Below are 20,636 nucleotides of genomic sequence, written 5' to 3' on the forward strand. Positions count from 1 at the left end.
CAGACCCCGTGGTTTATTCCTGAACCAGAGCAATGTAGGCTTTGGAGAAACGAAGAGACTAGGCTATGCTGTTTTACCTCATTCAAGTTCATTAACCTCTATAAGACCCATTTCCCTATCTGTGGGCCATGGGAACAATCATACTTACATTTTTAGAGATGCTTAGAAAGAATGAATGATATACTGTACATAAAGACCACCACTGAATGCCTCACCCTCAGTGGGCTCCAACAATATTTAATAGCATTTCTATTTTCTTTTCAACTTCTCTTTTCCTACAACCATCCACTTCATTTCATCAAAGACAAGATGGCAGCCAGGAAGTAGAGAAAATATTAATGTGACCAAGGATGAACTGAGCATGGACGCTTCTGAGACTCACTGGCAGACCTCGTTGGGCAGCCATGCACTTGAGCTTTGTAAGCAGGCATCCTAGTAGCCACAAAGTCATCTCTAGTTCCACTAATACCTTTACCATATTGATTACAAAATAACTGGGATCATGACTGGTAGTTCCTTGATAAGAATTTTTAGGGCCTAAATACTGAATTACCTAGAACCCCAAGGTCCTTAATGATTAGGTTGGATAGTTTCTGCTCCTAGTATAGTAGAAAGCTTCACGTGTCTCTCTTTTTGTGAATGGAACCACCAAATGTCCCTCTTATTTGGTTAATCTGAAATTGGGAGGCAGCTATCCATGAAAATGGTCTGTGAAACAAGGAGAGTCACATAAGAGAAGCAAAGTGACCAAAACATCAAAAAAGCTCACCTCTAAATTTCAGAATTTGGTGAGGATTTAATAACTGACATAGAGTGTCCAACAGGGCATGACCCAAGGTCTGATATTCCATGGGAGAGGAACAATAGGTACTATGAATAGAACCATACTGTGGATATCTTCAGCATATCTCCTCCCCCGAGGCAGCTGAACTTGGGAGTGTGTCTTTTACTTCTATCTTTCAAGTAGACCCAGGGCCTACAACTCCATAAATTTGAGCTAGCTGACTGGATGATGCAGATCCTGGTACAACTATCACATCAGCAAGCTTTTATGACATATTTACTGTGTGGCCACCCCATAGTGAAGCTATTGGAGTAGTGGTTCAAAAGTGGCAATAGATCTCATCCTGGCTTAGGCATTTATGATTCTGGCTGGTAAGAAAGGCTTATACATACACATAAACACACATTATATTCTGAATATACTCCAAATAGTATATAATCAAATGGAAACTTACCACACAAAGACATGGTCTGGTGACTTGGGTTCGAGGAAAATTTGATGTGGACTGGGGTAGCCTTGTGAGGGAAGAAGGACTCTTTGCGAGGTAGTGGAGAGAATCCCAGCTTTGGAGTCAGACAATCACTGACCCAAACTTCACTTTAATTTCCTCTTCTGTCAAACGAGAATAATAACATTCAATGCATAGGGTTGTTAGGAGGATATAAGGAATTAGAACATACAGCAAGGTAGTATCTTGCAATATTTTATTTATCTATAGATAGATAGATAGATAGATAGATATTTCATTTTGGGTAGTGTGGAAGGCTGAATAATGGCCCCTAAAAATGCCCACATCAGAATCTCTGGAATCTGTAACAATGTTACCTTGTATGGTAAAAAGAACTTTGAAGATGTAATTAAAGGTCTTGAGATGGGGAAATTATCCTGGATGTCCCAGATGAACCCAGTGTTATCAAAGAGAGCCATGTAAGGAGGAAGCAAGAGCACAGAGTCCGAGAAGGAGATGTGAAGACAGAAACAGAGGTGGGAGGGATGCAGTGCCACAAGCCAAGGAGTTCAGACAGCTTCTAGAAGCTGAGGAAGGCAGGGAAACAGATTCTCCCCTACAGCTTCTAGAAGGAATGCAGCCTTGCAGATATGTAGGTTCTATGCAGTCTACTAAAATCCATTTTGGCCTCCTTATCTCGCAGGTCTGAAAATGCATTTTTTTAAGTCCCTAAGCTTGTGGAAATTTGTTATAGCAGCAACAAGAGACTAACACAGTCGTTCTGTTGAACTGTTGCTCTCCATCCAGGACGGTGAGCATCCATCCCTTCAAGGGGACAACAGAACTCACACAGGAGCAGAACACTAGATGGTCAGCTTGGGACATTCAAAATAGACCAAAGCACATTTAGCAATATTAGCTGAATGAAAGTAGGACTTTCATTTTGTAGAATCTGTGGCTTTTTGAGAGTGAGAGAAAAAAAAAGTTTGCTGTTTCTGAAATTTAAGAGCTTGTAAACTCAGAGGATTAGAGGATGGAGAAAGAGGGCATGTCCTGCCTCATGGGAGGAGATAAAAGCCTCGGGGTACAAGAAAAAGGACAAGATTACAGGTAAGGTTGGTCCTCCTTGTCCTGGGGGAAGGTGGTTTAGAGACGTGTGTGAGATGCTAGAAAAACCAGGTAAGATGAATTCAGGACATGCTGAATGTGAAGGGGCTTCCACCTTAAGTCACTTCAGTCATTCTGGGGGTAAGTCCCCTGGGAGCCCCTCAGAGTACACCCCACAGTAACTTAGGGAGGGAAATGGAGGTAGCAAGAGCCCCTGAGATAGTATCTGTGGTTTCCACAGAGATCCGAAATTCCTCATGTCCCAGCGGAGGGACCCAGCCGAAGGGTGAAGGATCCACACACTGAGAGGGGCCTGGAGTCAGGAGGAAGAGGGTATCAAGGACACAGACATCATGACAGCCAGCCCATGGCTTGGTCCATGGACAGCAGTTAATACAGCAAGCACGATGCTGGAATGAAGGCCCACTCCCCGTGAGGGAGCATGAGTGAGCTCAGCTGAGGCCCATGGGGGCAGCACTTGGGTGACACACTTGCTTTGCCACTGTGATGGTGCTGTGCCTTCGGCAGCATCCTGGAGACCAAAGGGGAAGGGAAAACCACTAAGAAGGGAGGTCAGGCTTGAAAGGGAATTTTGACTGAATTAACTAAGTTTAAAGCCTGAATTGATTGAGTACCATCTCAAAAAGAAATTAAATTTAAAGCCAGAAGAATTTGAGTGATCTCAATGTGACAAAAAAGTCCCCCCATCACCAAGAGCAAGTTGAGTTTGATTATGGAGAAATAAATTGAATTCCACCGCTGTTCTGATGAGCTGGGACACTGAATCTGAAACCTGGGACATGGATCTGAAGCACCTGGTGCACAGCAGATGCTCAGTGATATTAATTATCTGACCTACCTACCCTTCTGTGAATGAAGGAAGGGCTTTCCCTAGGGAAAAATGACGGGGAAGAACATATTTTATGGAAAGAATTGCAACCCAGTCTTCAAGAAAGTAGCAGACAAACTATTGTTTTTGCCTATCCATCTTAGGAACCTTTCTGCTGGTAACAGCAGCCTGATTTTTCTTTGGGGTGGACCCCTTTCTTGTCCTGCCCCTGTGCTTTGACTATGCTGACATCATCGCCAGCCCCAGGACTGTTCAGTCAGAATATTCTAGCTCTGTGATCACAGTTATCAATTCAAGGAAAGTGAAGGGACCCCACCTTCCTCCCAGCTAGAGCTCCAAGGGCTTTTCTTGATGTCATTTAGAATGAGATTCCCATGGGGTGCCTGGGTGGCTCAGTCATTAAGCTTCTGCCTTCGGCTCAGGTCATGATCCTAGCATCCTGGGATGGAGCCCTGTGTCAGGGTGTGTGTGTGTGGGGGGGGGGGGGGGGGTCCCTGCTCAGCAGAGAGCCTGCTTCTCCCTCTCTAGCACTCCCCCATGCTTGTGCCTCTTCTATAGCTATCTCCCTCTGTCAAATAAGAAAATAAAATATATTTTTTTTAATGTTAGAATGAGATCTCTTTTGGTTAGGATTGGAAAAAAAAAATGTACGGACACCTGGATTTCCAGTCCTATCTTTCCATAATACAAAGGATCTTGCCTGAAATTAAAGCCAGTGATAAAGAAGAAGAAGACAAGGGGAAGAAGGAGGAGGAGGAGGAGGAGGAGAATTGAGAGATTTAGAGAGAAGGATACCAGGAAGAATTATTTGTGCACCTGGATCCATTCATACTTGGATCCTTTTTTCTTTAAGCAAATGATATTTCTTTCACTAGAAAATACAGAAGCCTGGGTAAACACAGAATTGCATACTTCCTGTGTTCTCAAGATAACAAAGAAATCACCTAGGCTAGGGAACACGATCCCCAGGGTGAATGACAGTGTCAGAAAAGTCTGGGCAGGTAGGGGAGCAAGTATCATGATGGCTCGGGAATGCCAAGCCCAGTAATCTGATTTGGGCCTCATGAGTAACAGACAACCAGAGCAGGTTGAAGAAAGAAGTGACAAGTGAAATGTCTGCATGAAGGAAATTGACCTAACAGCTATATGCAGCACGGACGAATGTGGGGGCTCATAACCTGGGATCCATATACCTAGGTAGGAAAAAAAATAAACCTTTTATTTACACGTATCTTTGATGGCAATGCAGCATTTTCTTCTACCTTGACTGAAGGCACCAGATTGCATTCATATTAGAAGTATCTGTATATTTGTCAGCATAAAAGTTATGAATATCTTCATACCCCAGTACAGTTGTTGCAGATAATATAAAAATATCATTTAGGCTCATTACAGATTTAAAATTATAGTTGTTACTGAACCTATATCTGTATCTTATAGTCTGAGGCATTAATAGAGAAGCACATATGTTACTATAGTAGATGTTTGCATGGGGGAGTTTATTTCAATAACTGTATTTTGATATAGTTGGTTTACTTTGTAATCCTATGTATTTTACTTTGTGCATCCAAAATTCATTATTTGACAGAGCCCTTAAGTTGTGCTAATGGGGCACCAAAAAGAAAATGCCACAAAGATTAGAGGAGGAAGAGAGCCTGGAAGCCAGAAGGCTAGTGAGGAGGGTCTGACATGAACCAATAAAATCCAAATCTTTGAGTCATTCAAGAGGAAGCATGGAAGGGAAGACATATATCAAAGAAGTTTGGGAGAAATTTTAGCTGGATCTAGAGAAGAAAATGCATCCATGCAACTCACACAATAAAGGAAGATCTAAGAGAACGAGGATGCCAAGATTTGAAACTTGAATGAATGAAACAAAATGAGTACTCAACAAATGACCAAAAGATAAAAATGGAATTTTAGGATGCAGAGCTGCTGTATGGACAGCTTTGTGATATTCTAAGATCATGCTGGGACTTCCCAAAGGAAATATTCCATAGGAAAATCACTGTCTCACATAAGAACTCAGCTCAAGGGTCAGAGAGGGGCAGGGCTACAGGAAGGCTGCCTACAGAGGTTGGACATGTTGTGGAAGAAATCAGGGACCTGTGTCATGGCAGCTCCAGCTCTGGTTCCCTGGGATTTCACCCGCCTCCTCCCCTTAGGTGTTGGCTTTGTCACCCTCAAGGAGCAACAGGACAACATAGACTGCAGCAATTCCCAGCCCCACACCCTCCCATGGCATCAGTCAGAGAAAGCTCATCTCTCCTAATAGTCTCCAGGGAGAGAGCTGCTCCTTTTCCCGGCTCATTTTCCAGATGCTCATTCTGCTTGGAATGCCTTGGGTCAGGTGGTCTGTCTGAAGTAGGTTGACCGCACATCCAGGTCTGTCTGGAAGAGCCCCCATCTCCCCGTGGTCCCAGCAGAGTCATCAACAGTACCTCCCTTTCAATCTCAGAAGCATTCCAGCTTGGATGGCAGAGCGTGGGGCCACCCAATCACCAAGCTAGAAAACCAGAGAGCACATATGCCTACGTCCACCCTGGTCCTGGCTAGGGAAGGATTCCTAGAACAAAATCAGGTTTGGTACCAGAGAAGAATGTGGACGCTGACTAGTAAAACCCAGAGGTGACCACTTTAGCAAGTGTGATGAATGGATTCCTCAAGTTGGACAAGGGGCATTTATCACAAAGAAAAACTTAAAAAGATAGAGAGGGAGAACATGCAGGAAAAAGTCTGCCCAAGAGATGGGAAGAGAGGCCTTGAGAGAGGTGACTAATTCTTACTCAGTTGTGAATGGTAGCCCTAGTTTATTTCTCCTGTGTCTCCTGGCAACCTTCAGCAGGGTGCCTGACAGTTTCTGAAAACTTGCCATTGAAAATAAAACATCAGCAACTATTGGCCCTCAATACAGAGAATGCTCTAACTTAAGAAGTCTTCTGTTTCTCAAAATTGATCTCTTGCGTGATGCAGCATGTGCGGTGGGATGCACGATGGCAGGCGGCTCCTTCAGACCACCCTTCCTCGCCTTCTCCATCGGAAGCCCCATGAGGACACCCAGATGTGGACATTAGCATCTCTTCCCTCAAAGAGCTCTCATGTGATCAGCTATAAACACATTGGGGGCCAGCGTACAAACGTCTATCATTTTTACTCTATTTCTCAATTTAGCCAAGTTTCCAAGGCCACCACTACCGACCAGGGAGAACATCTTCTCCTTTTTCCACTCACAGTAAATCAGCACCTCTTGGATTTCAACTGGGTCGATTTAGGATTTAAATATAGTCTGCTAACGACCTCTATTCAGGATCAGCGTTGTCATCTCCCTGTGAGAAGATAATAAGGGCCCCTGTTCCAAGTTATTTAATAATTTCAAAACAGCAACAGGGGAGGGGCTAAATCAAGCACAAAGCCCCTCTGAGCAGAGGACCCCATACCGATCGAGGGCCCTGACCCTTCTCTCTTTTCTTCCTTCCTTATACCCCCTAAGATAAGACCTTCTGAGTGTATCTACTTTCCCTCCTCTTTGTTTTATGAGGACGTTTTGACATTTTTACTTACACATTATCACCCAGCTAGGAGGCCTCCTCTGCCTCGGAATCTTCACGTAGCACTCATGTCACATGTTCCCGTTCATTCCATCACTGTCCATTGCTTATCACTCTGGGGTCTGTTTGTTTAGAGTTCTTTCTCAGTTATTTTACTCATAGGTACTTTCTCTGAATTATTGCAAATCCGGAGATTTCAATCTTTCACCTTGGCAGGTGAATACTACCATGGCTGCATATGAGATTGTACAGCACCGACTTCCCTCTTAGAAATGTATACAGACATGATGCCACTTCTAATATGCGGTATTGCCAAAATACAGTCAAATGACCATGATTCTTTTTTCCACATGATTTTTCTTTTCTATCTTGCAGCATATAGGATATTTTTCTCTACCCTTTAAATTCAGAAATTATACCAGGATAGGGGCACCTGGGTGGCTCATCAGTCAAGCATCTGCCTTTGGCTCAGGTCATGATCCCAGGGTCCTAGGATTGAGTCCCGCATCAGGCTCCCTGTTCGGGGAATCTGCTGCTTTCTCTGCCCCTCCCACCACTTGTGCTCTCTTTGTCTCTCAAATAAATAAATAAAATCTTTAAAAAAGGAAATTGTGCCAGGATACACTGAATTATATGACTTTTCTTCTTAATGCTGCTTGTTACTTGGAATGTTTTTACTCTGCAGACTAATGGTTTTCTTTCACTTCAATTCTCTCATCAGCTCAGATAAATTTCTTTTTATATTTGTTTATAAATAAGCTCTCCTTCATCTCTGTCCCTTGTGCCTTCCCAAACAGCTGCTGTTCATATACAAGGCTTCACCAATCTGTGTACAAACTTGCTGGAGTTCTCTCTCCAGGATTTCCTTCTCATTGCAATTTTGTTTCAAATTCTTCCTCCTGAGCTTTCAGTGCATGTCTCAGCAGTCACCATCTTCTTCCATTCATCTACAAAACTTTGAGATTCAAGGATCACGGTTTTTATTCCAGGGGATTTTGTGTGTGTGTGTGTGCTGTGGTCAAATCACCTCTCATGTTCCTACTACATGTTCCTACCTTTTCACTTGAGTTTGCGAAGGTGTTTTCTAGCACCTTCTTTTCTCTGAGGAGCTGCCACCATGTAACAAGTGTAGGACTGGAGGCTGCTCCATGGAGAGACCGCCTGGAGAGAGAGAGAGAGAAGCTTGCATGGTCCCCAGCTCTCAGCTGTCTGTCTTTGCAGCCCAGGAGGAAAACAAGCCAAAAAATATTTACAGCAACCCCAGCCCCAGCCACCATCTGCAGCCATGTCACAGATGCTGAGCAAGAGTGGGTGAGCTGAGCCCAGTCACCCCCTCGTCTAGATCTGTGAGCAAGACTAATGGTTGTTAGGGGGTTGCAGTTAAGCCAGTATTTTGAGGCAGATTATTTTGTGGTAACAGATAATGGAAATACATCATTTGCTGCACTTCACTACTTACTCTCCCAGTGGAAGCAACACTCAGTAATCCATCCAGGAGCCCCAGGTCTTCTCTCCATGGGTAATGCCTGACACTCGGCTATGCTCCCCATTCAGTGTCTGGCCTGGTGTGAGCAATACAGCTTCCCCTGTGACGTCCCCTCACCTAGTGCCACCATGCTGCCCGGGCAATCCTGCCAGCTCTCAGCTCTCCACCCACTTCCTGGTCCCAATCCAACATGGCAGGCTGGGTTGCTACCCCCAGACCTTCTCCAGACAAGGTCCACAACCTCTGCCTAGCCTACTTCAGGGACCTCTTGTTGGCATGACACAAAAGGCTGACTGACTAGTTCCAGATGAGAAACGGAATTCCAGTCCCCATGACCCTCAGATTGTCAAATACTCGAGAGTCTCCATCATTCCCGCTTCCTAAAGAAGGTGCAACAGGCACTTCTCTTAGAGACAACAGCGTTTAAGCTCCAATATCAATCCTTCCTAATTTCTTCCCGCTAGATGGTTTCTCTTCTTGAGTGGCATTCCAAGATTTCTATGTCATCCTGTATTTTCCCCTCTCTGCTGTGCATGGACTATGTTCTCAAAATCCTCCACACATCATGGTTTGTACTGTCAGCTCAGCCATGTGCGATTTCATGACAAACCACACCCCAACAAAGCCTGTCTGTTAGATATAAAAACTATTTTATCTTTCAAAGTGTTGAGGACCAGAACGATCCACGCCCACCCAACTTACCATCTATGTAAACATGACCATTCCAGGACACTCTTGTCCAGGAAGATGAAATTCTGAACACCTTTTATGGTTCGTTTCAGAGATTTCCTAAAGGTGCTCAACAAACAGCAATAGATAAATCCACCAGGCTCATCAGCAATCAAGACCTGCTTTGAACACCTTGTCTTGAAATTCTCCCTTTGATGTGTCAACCAGCATGGATTTTGCCCATTTAAAAAAATATATATATTTTATTGATTGATTGATTTTAGAGATAGAGAACAAGAGAGCACGTGCACCAGAAGGGGGAAAGCAGAGAGGGAGGGAGAAAGAATCCAAGCAGACCCTTCACGGAGCATAGAGCCCAACAAGGGACTTGTTTTCATGATCCTGAAATTATGACCTGAGCCAAAACCAAGAGTCAGACAATTGATGGACAGAGACACCCAGGCATCCTGCCTTATGATTCTAATTGAATCATAAATATTCCAGCTTTGCCCTTCCCTTTCTGCCTTGGTATTAAGACTCAGTCAACATGATGATAATCTCCCTTATTGTAGTATGCAATACACTCAGCCTTGCTTTATCAACAGGTTACTTTGGATAGTATTTTGAGATGTCAACCTTCAACACTATTACTTCTGCTTCTGCTACAAATTTGCCGAAGTTTATTTAAGAAATTTAAAACAAATGTTAATGGGCTAAATGCCCCTGTCAAAAGACACAGGGTATCAGAATGGATAAAATAACAAAACCTATCTATATGTTGCCTCCAAGAAACTCATTTTAAGCCCAAAGACACCTCCAGATTTAAAGTGAGGGGGTGGAAAAGAATTTACCATGCTAATGGACATCAGAAGAAAGCAGGAGTGGCAATCCTTATATCAGATCAATTAGATTTTAAGCCAAAGACTATAATAAGAGATGAGGAAGGACACTATATCATACTCAAAGGGTCTGTCCAACAAGAAGATTTAACAATTTTAAATATCTATGCCCCCAACATGGGAGCAGCCAACTATATAAACCAATTAATAACAAAATCAAAGAAACACATCAACAATAATACAATAATAGTAGGGGACTTTAACACTCCCCTCACTGAAATGGACAGATCATCCAAGCAAAAGATCAGCAAGGAAATAAAGGCCTTAAACGACACACTGGACCAGATGGACATCACAGATATATTCAGAACATTTCATCCCAAAGCAACAGAATACACACTCTTCTCTAGTGCACATGGAATATTCTCCAGAATAGATAACATCCTCAGTCCTAAAGCAGGACTCAACTGGTATCAAAAGATTGGGAACATTCCCTGCATATTTTCAGACCACAATGCTCTAAAGCTAGAACTCAACCACAAGAGGAAGTTTGGAAAGAACCCGAATACCTGGAGACTAAACAATATCCTTCTAAAGAATGAGTGGGTCAACCGGGAAATTAAAGAAGAATTGAAAAAAATCATGGAAACAAATGATAACAAAAACACAATGGTTCAAAATCTGTGGGACACAACAAAGGCAGTCCTGAGAGGAAAATATATAGTGGTACAAAGCTTTCTCAAGAAACAAGAAAGGTCTCAGGTACACAACCTAACCCTACACCTAAAGGAGCTGGAGAAAGAACAAGAAAGAAACCCTAAGCCCAGCAGGAGAAGAGAAATAATAAAGATCAGAGCAGAAATCAATGAAATAGAAACCAAAAAAAACAATAGAACAAATCAACGAAACTAGGAGCTGGTTCTTTGAAAGAATTAATAAAATTGATAAACCCCTGGCCCGACTTATCAAAAAGAAAAGAGAAAGGACCCAAATAAATAAAATCATGAATGAAAGAGGAGAGATCACAACTAACACCAAAGAAATACAAACTATTATAAGAACATACTATGAGCAACTCTACGCCAACAAATTTGACAATCTGGAAGAAATGGATGCACTCCTAGAAACATATAAACTACCACAACTGAACCAGGAGAAATAGAAAGCCTGAACAGACCCATAACCAGTAAGGAGATTGAAACAGTCATTAAAAGTCTCCAAACAAACAAAAGCCCAGGGCCAGATGGCTTCCCAGGAGAATTCTACCAAACATTTAAAGAAGAACTAATTCCTATTCTCCTGAAACTGTTCCAAAAAATAGAAGTGGAAGGAAAACTTCCAAACTCATTTTATGAGGCCACCATCACCTTGATCCTAAAACCAGACAAGGATCCCATCAAAAAAGAGAGCTATAGACCAATGTCCTTGATGAACACAGATGTGAAAATTCTCACCAAAATACTAGCCAATAGGATTCAACAGTACATTAAAAGGATTATTCAACACGACCAAGTAGGATTTATTCCAGGGCTGCAAGGTTGGTTCAACATCCACAAATCAGTCAATGTGATACAACACATCAATAAAAGAAAGAACAAGAACCATATGATACTCTCAATAGATGCTGAAAAAGCATTTGACAAAGTACAGCATCCCTTCCTGATCAAAACTCTACAAAATGTAGGGATAGAGGGCACATACCTCAATACCATCAAAGCCATCTATGAAACACCCACCGCAAATATCATTCTCAATGGAGAAAACCTGAAAGCTTTTCCGCTAAGGTCAGGAACACGGCAGGGATGTCCATTATCACCACTGCTATTCAACATAGTACTAGAGGTCCTAGCCTCAGCAATCTGACAACAAAAGGAAGTTAAAGGCATCCAAATCTGCAAAGAAGAAGTCAAATTATCACTCTTTGCAGATGATATGATACTATATGTGGAAAACCCAAAAGACTCCACTCCAAAACTGCTAGAACTTATACAGGAATTCAGTAAAGTGTCAGGATATAAAATCAATGCACAGAAATCAGTTGCATTTCTCTACACCAACAGCAAGGCAGAAGAAAGAGAAATTAAGGAGTCAATCCCATTTACAATTGCACCCAAAACCTAAGATACCTAGGAATAAACCTAACCAAAGAGGCACAGAATCTATACTCAGAAAACTATAAAGTACTCATGAAAGAAATTGAGGAAGACACAAAGAAATGGGAAAATGTTCCATGCTCCTGGATTGGAAGAATAAATATTGTGAAAATGTCTATGCTACCTAAAGCAATCTACACATTTAATGCAATTCCTATCAAAGTACCATCCATCTTTTTCAAAGAAATGGAACAAATAATTCTAAAATTTATATGGAACCAGAAAAGACCTTGAATAGCCAAAGGGATATTAAAAAAGAAAGCCAACGTTGGTCGCATCACAATTCCGGACTTCAAGCTCTATTACAAAGCTGTCATCATCAAGACAGCATTGTACTGGCACAAAAACCAACACATAGATCAATGGAACAGAATAGAGAGCCCAGAAATAGACCCTCAACTCTATGGTCCACTAATCTGCGACAAAGCAGGAGAGAATGTCCAATGGAAAAAAGACAGCCTCTTCAATAAATGGTGCTGGGAAAATTGGACAGCCACATGCAGAAAAATGAAATTGGACCATTTCCTTACACCACACACAAAAATAGACTCAAAATGGATGAAGGACCTCAATGTGCAAAAGGAATCCATCAAAATCCTTGAGGAGAACACAGGCAGCAACCTCTTCGACCTCAGCCGCAGCAACATCTTCCTAGGAACATCGCCAAAGGCAAGGGAAGCAAGGGCAAAAATGAACTATTGGGATTTCATCAAGATCAAAAGCTTTTGCACAGCAAAGGAAACAGTTAACAAAATCAAGAGACAACTGACAGAATGGGAGAAGATATTTGCAAACAACATATCAGATAAAGGACTAGTGTCCAAAATCTATAAAGAACTTAGCAAACTCAACACCCAAAGAACAAATAATCCAATCAAGAAATGGGCAGAGGACATGAACAGACATTTCTGCAAAGAAGACATCCAGATGGCCAACAGACACCATGAAAAAGTACTCCATATAACTCGGCATCAGGGAAATACAAATCAAAACCACAATGCGATATTACCTCACACCAGTCAGAATGGCTAAAATCAACAAGTCAGGAATGACAGATGCTGGCGAGGATGCGGAGAAAGGGGAACCCTCCTACACTGTTGGTGGGAATGCAAGCTGGTGCAGCCACTCTGGAAAACAGCATGGAGGTTCCTCAAAATGTTGAAAATAGAACTGCCCTATGACCCAGCAATTGCACTATTGGGTATTTACCCTAAAGATACAAACATAGTGATCCAAAGGGGCACGTGCACCCGAATGTTTATAGCAGCAATGTCCACAATAGCCAAACTATGGAAAGAACCTAGATGTCCATCAACAGATGAATGGATCAAGAAGATGTGGTATATATACACAATGGAATACTATGCAGCCATCAAAAGAAATGAAATCTTGCCATTTGCAACAACATGGATGGAACTAGAGCATATCATGCTTAACGAAGTAAGTCAAGCAGAGAAAGACAACTATCATATGATCTCCCTGATATGAGGAAGTGGTGATGCAACATGGGGGCTTAAGTGGGTAGAAGAAGAATCAATGAAACAAGATGGGATCGAGAGAGAGACAAACCATAAGTGACTCTTAATCTCACAAAACAAACTGTGGGTTGCTGTGGGGAGGGGGTTTGGGAGAAGGGGGTGGGATTATGGACATTGGGGAGGGTATGTGCTTTGGTGTGTGCTGTGAAGTGTGTAAACCTGGCGATTCACAGACCTGTACCCCTGGGGATAAAAATATATTATATGTTTATAAAAAATAAAAAATTTAAAAAAATAAAGAAATTTAAAACAAAAAATCAATTATCCTAGACTGTAGCTACCATTCCTGGGGGCAATTTGTATACAGGGAAAATTACTAGGCATAAGAAATGAGGTGCATGGAGGGAGGAGGAAAAAGAGGAATAACAACAATTCATTTACTCTTTAAAGCAAATTTCTGAAATAAGGATGATTATTATTACGTTCATTTCACAGATGGGGAAACTAACATATAGAGGCCAAGTAACTTGCCCAAGGCTGCACAGCTAGTAAGTGGCAGATCTGGGACTGAGCCCAGGCAGTCTTGCTTCAGAATTTCTCCGCTTAAACACTGATAGTATCTTATTATAGGAAAACAGTTGCAAAGTGGTATCATAAACACCCCAGCATAGATACAAATAGAACTTCAAGAAATAATAGCAACTCTACCTAGGGGTAGGATGAGGTGGGAGAGATGAGGTTCTGTTGGGCTCAATATAGGGGGTGATACCTGACCAGGACATTGAAAGACCATCACATATTCCCCCCAAGTGAACTGATGGAGAGAGTAAGTGTGCAAAGGCTCAAAGGTACCAAACATTGTGGAGTGTCTGGGGAATGGAAAGGAGCTTCCACATGGCTGGGTCATGGGGAAGTAGGAGAGACAGACAGGCACTGTCAGAGACACGGCTGCAAAGGCTGAAGCCTCAAACATCCTCTGTGTTGGGCCAAGGAGCCTGGTCCAGAATATAATTTCTTGGATATAACCACAAGCAGCCTGTTTCACCATCCCTCCCATTTCACAAGGAAGCTCTAAAATCATCAAAGACCTGGAATCAGAAGCTTCTCCCCAGCAGAAATCAGAACATCTCCCCACCCCATCCCCCACCCACCCGAATGAAGGCAGAGGACTATTGTCATGTGGGGACATTCAGAAGGAACAGGTGGAATTTCATCTGCACTGAAACTCCTCCATTGAAATAAATACCCGAAGAGCACATTCTGTGAGGTCATTGCTGTCTATAGGAAGTAACGTTTTCCACTTCGCCGTTCTCCGTAAGAATTCCTCCCCTTGGGCCTGAAGCTAACAGAGATACATGTGTGATGGATCAAGTCAGCAGCAGGAGAGGTCTGAAACACACACCTTCCCCCAGGCACTTTTTCCTCTCTCTGAGTGCCATCCTGTGTTACCAGGTATATGTGCAAAGCAAAAGAGCAAAGAGCGAATAGCTGAATTGGAAAAGAGGGAAGAGAGCCCATTATCACCAATTCTCCGATCCAGAACCAAAAAGAGTCATGAGGGAAGAAAGCACAAGGCAATATTCCCAGCATCTAATGAATACTTCTGAAGAGCTAGAATAAAACCAGGACAGAAGTCATCAAGACTTCAGAAACTTCATTCCTAGGGTGGGAGCCTACCCAGCTTAAATGACAAAGGAGAAAAACAGAATCTTCATTTCGGAATTCCAAAACTATGGCAGCAATTCTCCCTTTAAAAATGGCAAAGACCTTAGCTCAAAATATTAATTCGGAAATTAGCATTCATTTGCATCCATTTCTTACATCCCCAACATTATGAATAAAATTAACTTAATTAATGAAATCAATTGCAGAAGTATCAGAGCTATTATTTGGAACATGACAGAAAAGAAACTCATAACACACACCCCTTTCTTTATCTGGCACACAGATGTTGCTTAATAGGGTATTATGAAATGATGAAGTCAATGAATGAGTGAATGAATGGTCCCCTAGTGGCTAGATGACACATCCTTTCCCTTCCCTTCCCTATGCCTCAATTTCCAGCATATAAGAAGGGGGTATTAAAAAATTGATGCATTTGAGCTGACGCCAGCTAGTTGTTTAACTGATGCCCCAGTCCAACTGTATCAAGTCCTGTCAAGGTCTTGCCACCAACTGCATGATCAAATCATTACCCATGACCCACTGCCTCTTCCCAGCTATCCCAGAATCAGAGACCTGCCTCTTCCTGGTGCCATGGTCAGCACACTGGGTAGAAATTGATTCCCAGGTTTGTTCTCAGAGTGGCACCAGCAGAACCCTCCGTGAGTGGGACCCTCTGTCTGGAGGGCTCTTGGGCCCCATTACACAGTCCCATCGCTAGAGATGCCTGCACCCAAGACAACAGGATTCGGAGCTCCCTTGCAGGTCTCACTCACAGAGCCCTCTTCAGCCGATTTGAGAAGTGAGGTTTCCGGCTCCTGCCACCACCTCTGGCAAAAGGAACAAATGAAGTTGTTTCCTTCAAATCCATCTGCTGGGCTTTGCTGGAAGCCCCTCCCTGCGAGGAACTTAACCAGAGCTGGTGAGACAAGATTTATGCCTCAGGAGCAAGGAAGAAGCAGAATTAACAGTAGCTGATTGAGGCCAGTAGACCACGAGGAAGTGTTGTTACCTCTTCACTTCCTTACGCCAGTGACCGGGAAAGGAGTGTCCTGGACAACAGTAAACGCCTCATGAAACGAAGTGAACAAGACTGCAGCTAAAAGGCCTTCAGACACCTCACAAAGTGGTGATTTCTGGACTGTGAACAGACATTTCTTTCACTTCCACAGACTGCATATGGAGAAAAAACAAGGAGGGGTTTTACGTTACGCTTAGATGAGAGCCAGAGAAGGAAATTGCCTTCCACAGGCTCAGATTTTATTTTCAGCGAATGGGTGCCTGAAAGTGTGGACCAGTGATTCTGAGACTTGCGTGTGACAGAATTGCCTAGAAGACAGACTCCTAGGTCTCTTCGCCAGCGTTTTTGGTTTGGCAGTTCAAGGAGGAGCCTCAGAATTGGGATTTGTAAGGAATTCCCAGGAGATGCTGCCACTGTCGCTGCTGCGGGGACCACACTTCGAGATCTGCTGACTTAGACGGTTGTGTGGAATGGACCTTGTGTTTAAGTGCGGTCTATGCCCGCTGCAGGAGATGCCTGATTCTGTGTAAAGTTCTGTTGCCAGGCAGGGAGCTCCTGAATGAGGACAGGGGCTGGGGTAGAAATGGAAGGAAGGAGGCAGAGGGGGAGCCAGGAAGCTATGGAAGACGGTGTGACAGTTTAGACTCTAACTCGGGGCTCACAGGACCAGTGGTCCACAGGCCCTGGGGAACCAGGTAAATGAGAAATGGCCATTGTACAATATAAGCGAGATAGTACCAGGTGGGGTGGTGTTGGGGACTTGGAACTCCATGCCCTCTCTAAAGGAGATAATCCCTATCCCACTCCAGCTGCTGGTTGTTATTCAAAGAATGGGACCCAGAGTTGGCCAAAGACGCTAATCTTTCAAAAGAACAACATGTTTAGATATTCATAAGGTATGTCTATGAGGTAATGATAACCAAACTCACAAAAAGAGAGAAAACATTCCATTGCTTACCTGAGGTGAGACCAGGTATTAAGCAGAAGAGACCAGGATTAAGCAATTTTCCAGAATTCTCTGGTATAACAATGACTTATATTTCTTTTTTTTTTTAAGATTTTATTTATTTGACAGAGATCACAAGCAGGAAGAGAGAGAGAGAGGGAGAGAGAGAGAGGAGGAAGCAGGCTCCCCACCGAGCAGAGAGCCCGATGTGGGGCTCTATCCCAGGACCCTGGGATCATGACCTGAGCCAAAGGCAGAGTCTTTAACCCACTGAGCCACCCAGGCTCCCCTGACTTATATTTCTTAAAGGATCATAAAATCAGCCCCTCTTCCCAGAAGGTGAGCTGATCATCTCAGATTTAGTGGCCTGCCAAGGACATTGTACCTCCCTGAAATCTGGCTTCTAAAGAGATCAATGCCCATTTGTGCTGAATGACAAACATTATTTATCCCAGGGCAAGAAACTGTGAGGCATTTTCACTTTACTAGAACTCTAGAAGCCAAGCAGGTCTCTCCTGACATAGTCACAGATGGGGAAAGAGGCCTTAGTGTGGATTTCCAATTGGAGCTACCCCAAGGCTTCCCTCCCTGTTGCCCAAAAAGGGGTGGAGCTCACACCACAGACAGTAGCCAAGAGGCCAGGAAAGCATAAGGAAGTGCTCTTGGAGACAGGACTCTGTCACTGACCCAAGTACCTTGGGGCCTCCCAATGTGGTAGCTCAATAGTGTTGGCCTAAATATAAGGCCTTCAAGATGAGCCCCCTTTGAAGAATTGACATGTTTTCATAAAAATCTTTATTTCCCTTTCCTTCTTTAGTCTCCCCAAATCTCTCTGCTTTTCCTGCTCCCTGGGCCACTTACTACAGGCTTCTTGTGTGTCTGCGTCTACAAAACACCGTCATTGTAGGTGTTGAGAGTCACCTTAGAGCCATTACAGCAGGAGACCCATCCTTCCCTTCACCTCTTTTCTTCGGCAGATTCCAGAAAAACACAACAGTTAATAAGGGAAAAAATCCGAATGAGAATTTCAAAAAATATTTTTTTCTTTAATTAGCTATTAATACCTGAGGCAACCTCCAAAATCCCCAACTCAAGGTACCCCATTAATGGTTGAGTTGGAATACACAGCTTAGTTTGGAGGATAAAATGGGGCCCAGGGTGAACAACTGTCTGTTTGCTAGAGACTGAGGGGGTTCTCGAGGTGTTCCAGGCTTGGGGTGCTAAAAGCAGGATGGCCAGGGCAAACCAGTTGGTCATTCTAGACCTCAGCTTTCCCCCTAAACCTAAATATTTATGAGAAGACAAGAGGAAGGAAATGGGGGTAAATGGCGGATTCAGGAGAATTACTACCTTGACCACACCCAGGGAGTGGGATCCAGGGTCAAAGAGACCCAGGATCAAAGGAAAGAAAGGAATCCAAAGCCTTTGACCTTTGAGGCACAGTGACTCATCCACAAATTCAGTCCAGCCCAATCAGATCCCTAAAGTGTCCTCCCGTGGAAGTGGGGAGCTATGAAAGGAATAAGGAGGGAGGCAGGAGAATGTTAGGGGGCCCTCCTGCCCAGGGAGTTCATTCTAGGGTGCATGAACTTTCTTCCCTTTACTTTCTAGGATCCCTTCCTGCCCAGCCTTACAGACTCTTGTTCAAGGACTCCTGCTTCACAGATTCCATTGTCTCTGTGCTCCAAAACAATAAAGAAACGGATTTTTGCAAATCATTTCTGGAACTTGATTGTTTTTACACAGTGAACCTCAGCACTTGACCAAAGCAGATTTCTCTTCCATTTAGGTTATTTCACCGTGAAATGACTCCATTCAGCAACAGTGTATGAGATGCCATGCAAAGACACCTCCATCCCCATTGATTGTCGGGAAATGAGGAAGCAAAAGGAGGCGGCTCAAAATGGAATATAAACTCTATTTAAAAGAATTTTCTGAAAATCGGTGATTGCAGAGGCTCTGAGCCAGGACAGCTGGGAGCAAGCCATCAGATTCCCCTTCTAAGGCACGGCTCTCTATTGCTGTCAGCAGACCACATATTTCTTAGCATCTCTGAAGAGATGTTAAATCAATAAACTACCTAGAGGTTGCTGACAAATCAGATGCTGTTCTATAAAAAGATGAACCCCAATGCTAGGGAGAAATTGAAGACTTGAAGAATTTTTAGAAGGAAAAGGCCATTTTCCACCAACAGTGCACCCTGTCTTCTGACCTCTGACGCATCATTGCCCACACAGGGTCACAGTCCTAGGTCCTGTAGACTCCACCAAGGCTTCAAGGTTTAAGATCCCTGGGGAAACACAAATAGAACATGGGCTTTACAAACATGGTATTCTGTGTTAATTTTGAAAATTATCTCTGACTGCAAAGTAATCCCTTTTATTTGGGTATTGCTTTAGAGTTTCTAGAACATTTCATGCCATCATATCATTTGTTAGCTTTCCACAAAAACTCTCTGAGTCTGGCAAGCCTATATTCTTATACTCACCCCATAGCTGAGAAGGGGGATCAGAAAGTCCTTAGTAACTTGCTCTAGATCACAAAGCTGAAAAATGACAGAGCCAGGTCTAAAACCCAAGGTTTTTAATTTCTAATTTCTTTCCTGACTCTTCTGGAACTTAGTACCTTCATCAAATCGACCCAGAATTTCCTGATACCATCTACAAAACCTGAAAATAACTCACATATTCTGCCCCAAAGAACAATTTTTGGTTTCACCAATGGCTATATCTTGTATTGCTTCATGTATCAACTCCTATTTAATAATTGTATGGATTTATGCTCAGCTCCAAAATTCATTCCATCACTTCATAAATATTTATTCAACTCTCCCATGCAGTATGTGAGACACCGATAGCGGGAACACACAAAAAAGTAGGACAGCTCCTGCCTTCACAGATCTCACAGTCCAGAGCAGGGGTTAGCCAAATATTGTGCGTAAAGGGCCAGACTAAATGCTTTAGACTTAGTGGCCATACCGTCTTTGTCACTACTACTCAACTCTGCTACAATATTGAGAAAGCAGTCCTAAACAATGAATAGATGTGTCCATGTTCTAATAATACTTTATTTACAAAAACAGGGAGTGGGAGAGATTTGGCTCACAGTCTACAGTTGGTCTAACTCTTGATCCAGATGGAAACCAAAGACAGAAAGATCCAACAGTGAAGAACTACATTAAATGTCCTAATTTTATATGTGTTTGGAATGCATGTTGGCAACTCAGCATGACCATTCACTCCTATCTATGTTTGGGAACCACATCCCCTAGGATCACCTTTCCTTATGACTCTAGGTTTAAGTTGACTAGACAGAATTCATATGAGATTTAGAAAGCAAGAGAAAAGCAGACACCATGACTTTAGGAGGTTATGATGGTCAAACATGAAGAGAAAGAACCAGAGATACACCCAGATTCCTCTCCTCCTACCTGCACCTACCTCATATTGCCAACTGCCAGCCCTGCTGACCAAGAGTGACCCCAAGGTGACCACAAGGCAACAATCCTGTCAAAATGACAGATTCCGCAAGGACAATCGCTTTCACAGAGGCAGCAATCTCTATACTGCTCTCCATGATACCTCCTTTGGAATTACATGTGAGTGGTCAGACATACGTAGCATCTCAGATTTCCCTGCAAGCTTC

The 20,636-nt window shown here is 43.1% G+C and overlaps 1 long non-coding RNA gene across 1 annotated transcript; it reads left to right on the forward strand.

Annotated features, from left to right (window-relative positions):
* Positions 1-1,121: 1,121 nt before the first annotated feature.
* Positions 1,122-18,688, forward strand: LOC101684802. Its single transcript, XR_199575.2, has 3 exons — positions 1,122-1,155; positions 2,240-2,342; positions 18,603-18,688. It is a non-coding gene; the product is annotated as an uncharacterized LOC101684802 (long non-coding RNA).
* Positions 18,689-20,636: the final 1,948 nt, after the last annotated feature.

Source organism: Mustela putorius, unplaced genomic scaffold (assembly GCF_011764305.1).
Source record: "Mustela putorius furo isolate JIRA1106 unplaced genomic scaffold, ASM1176430v1.1 tig00003834_pilon_pilon_pilon, whole genome shotgun sequence".
NCBI lineage: Eukaryota > Metazoa > Chordata > Mammalia > Carnivora > Mustelidae > Mustela > Mustela putorius.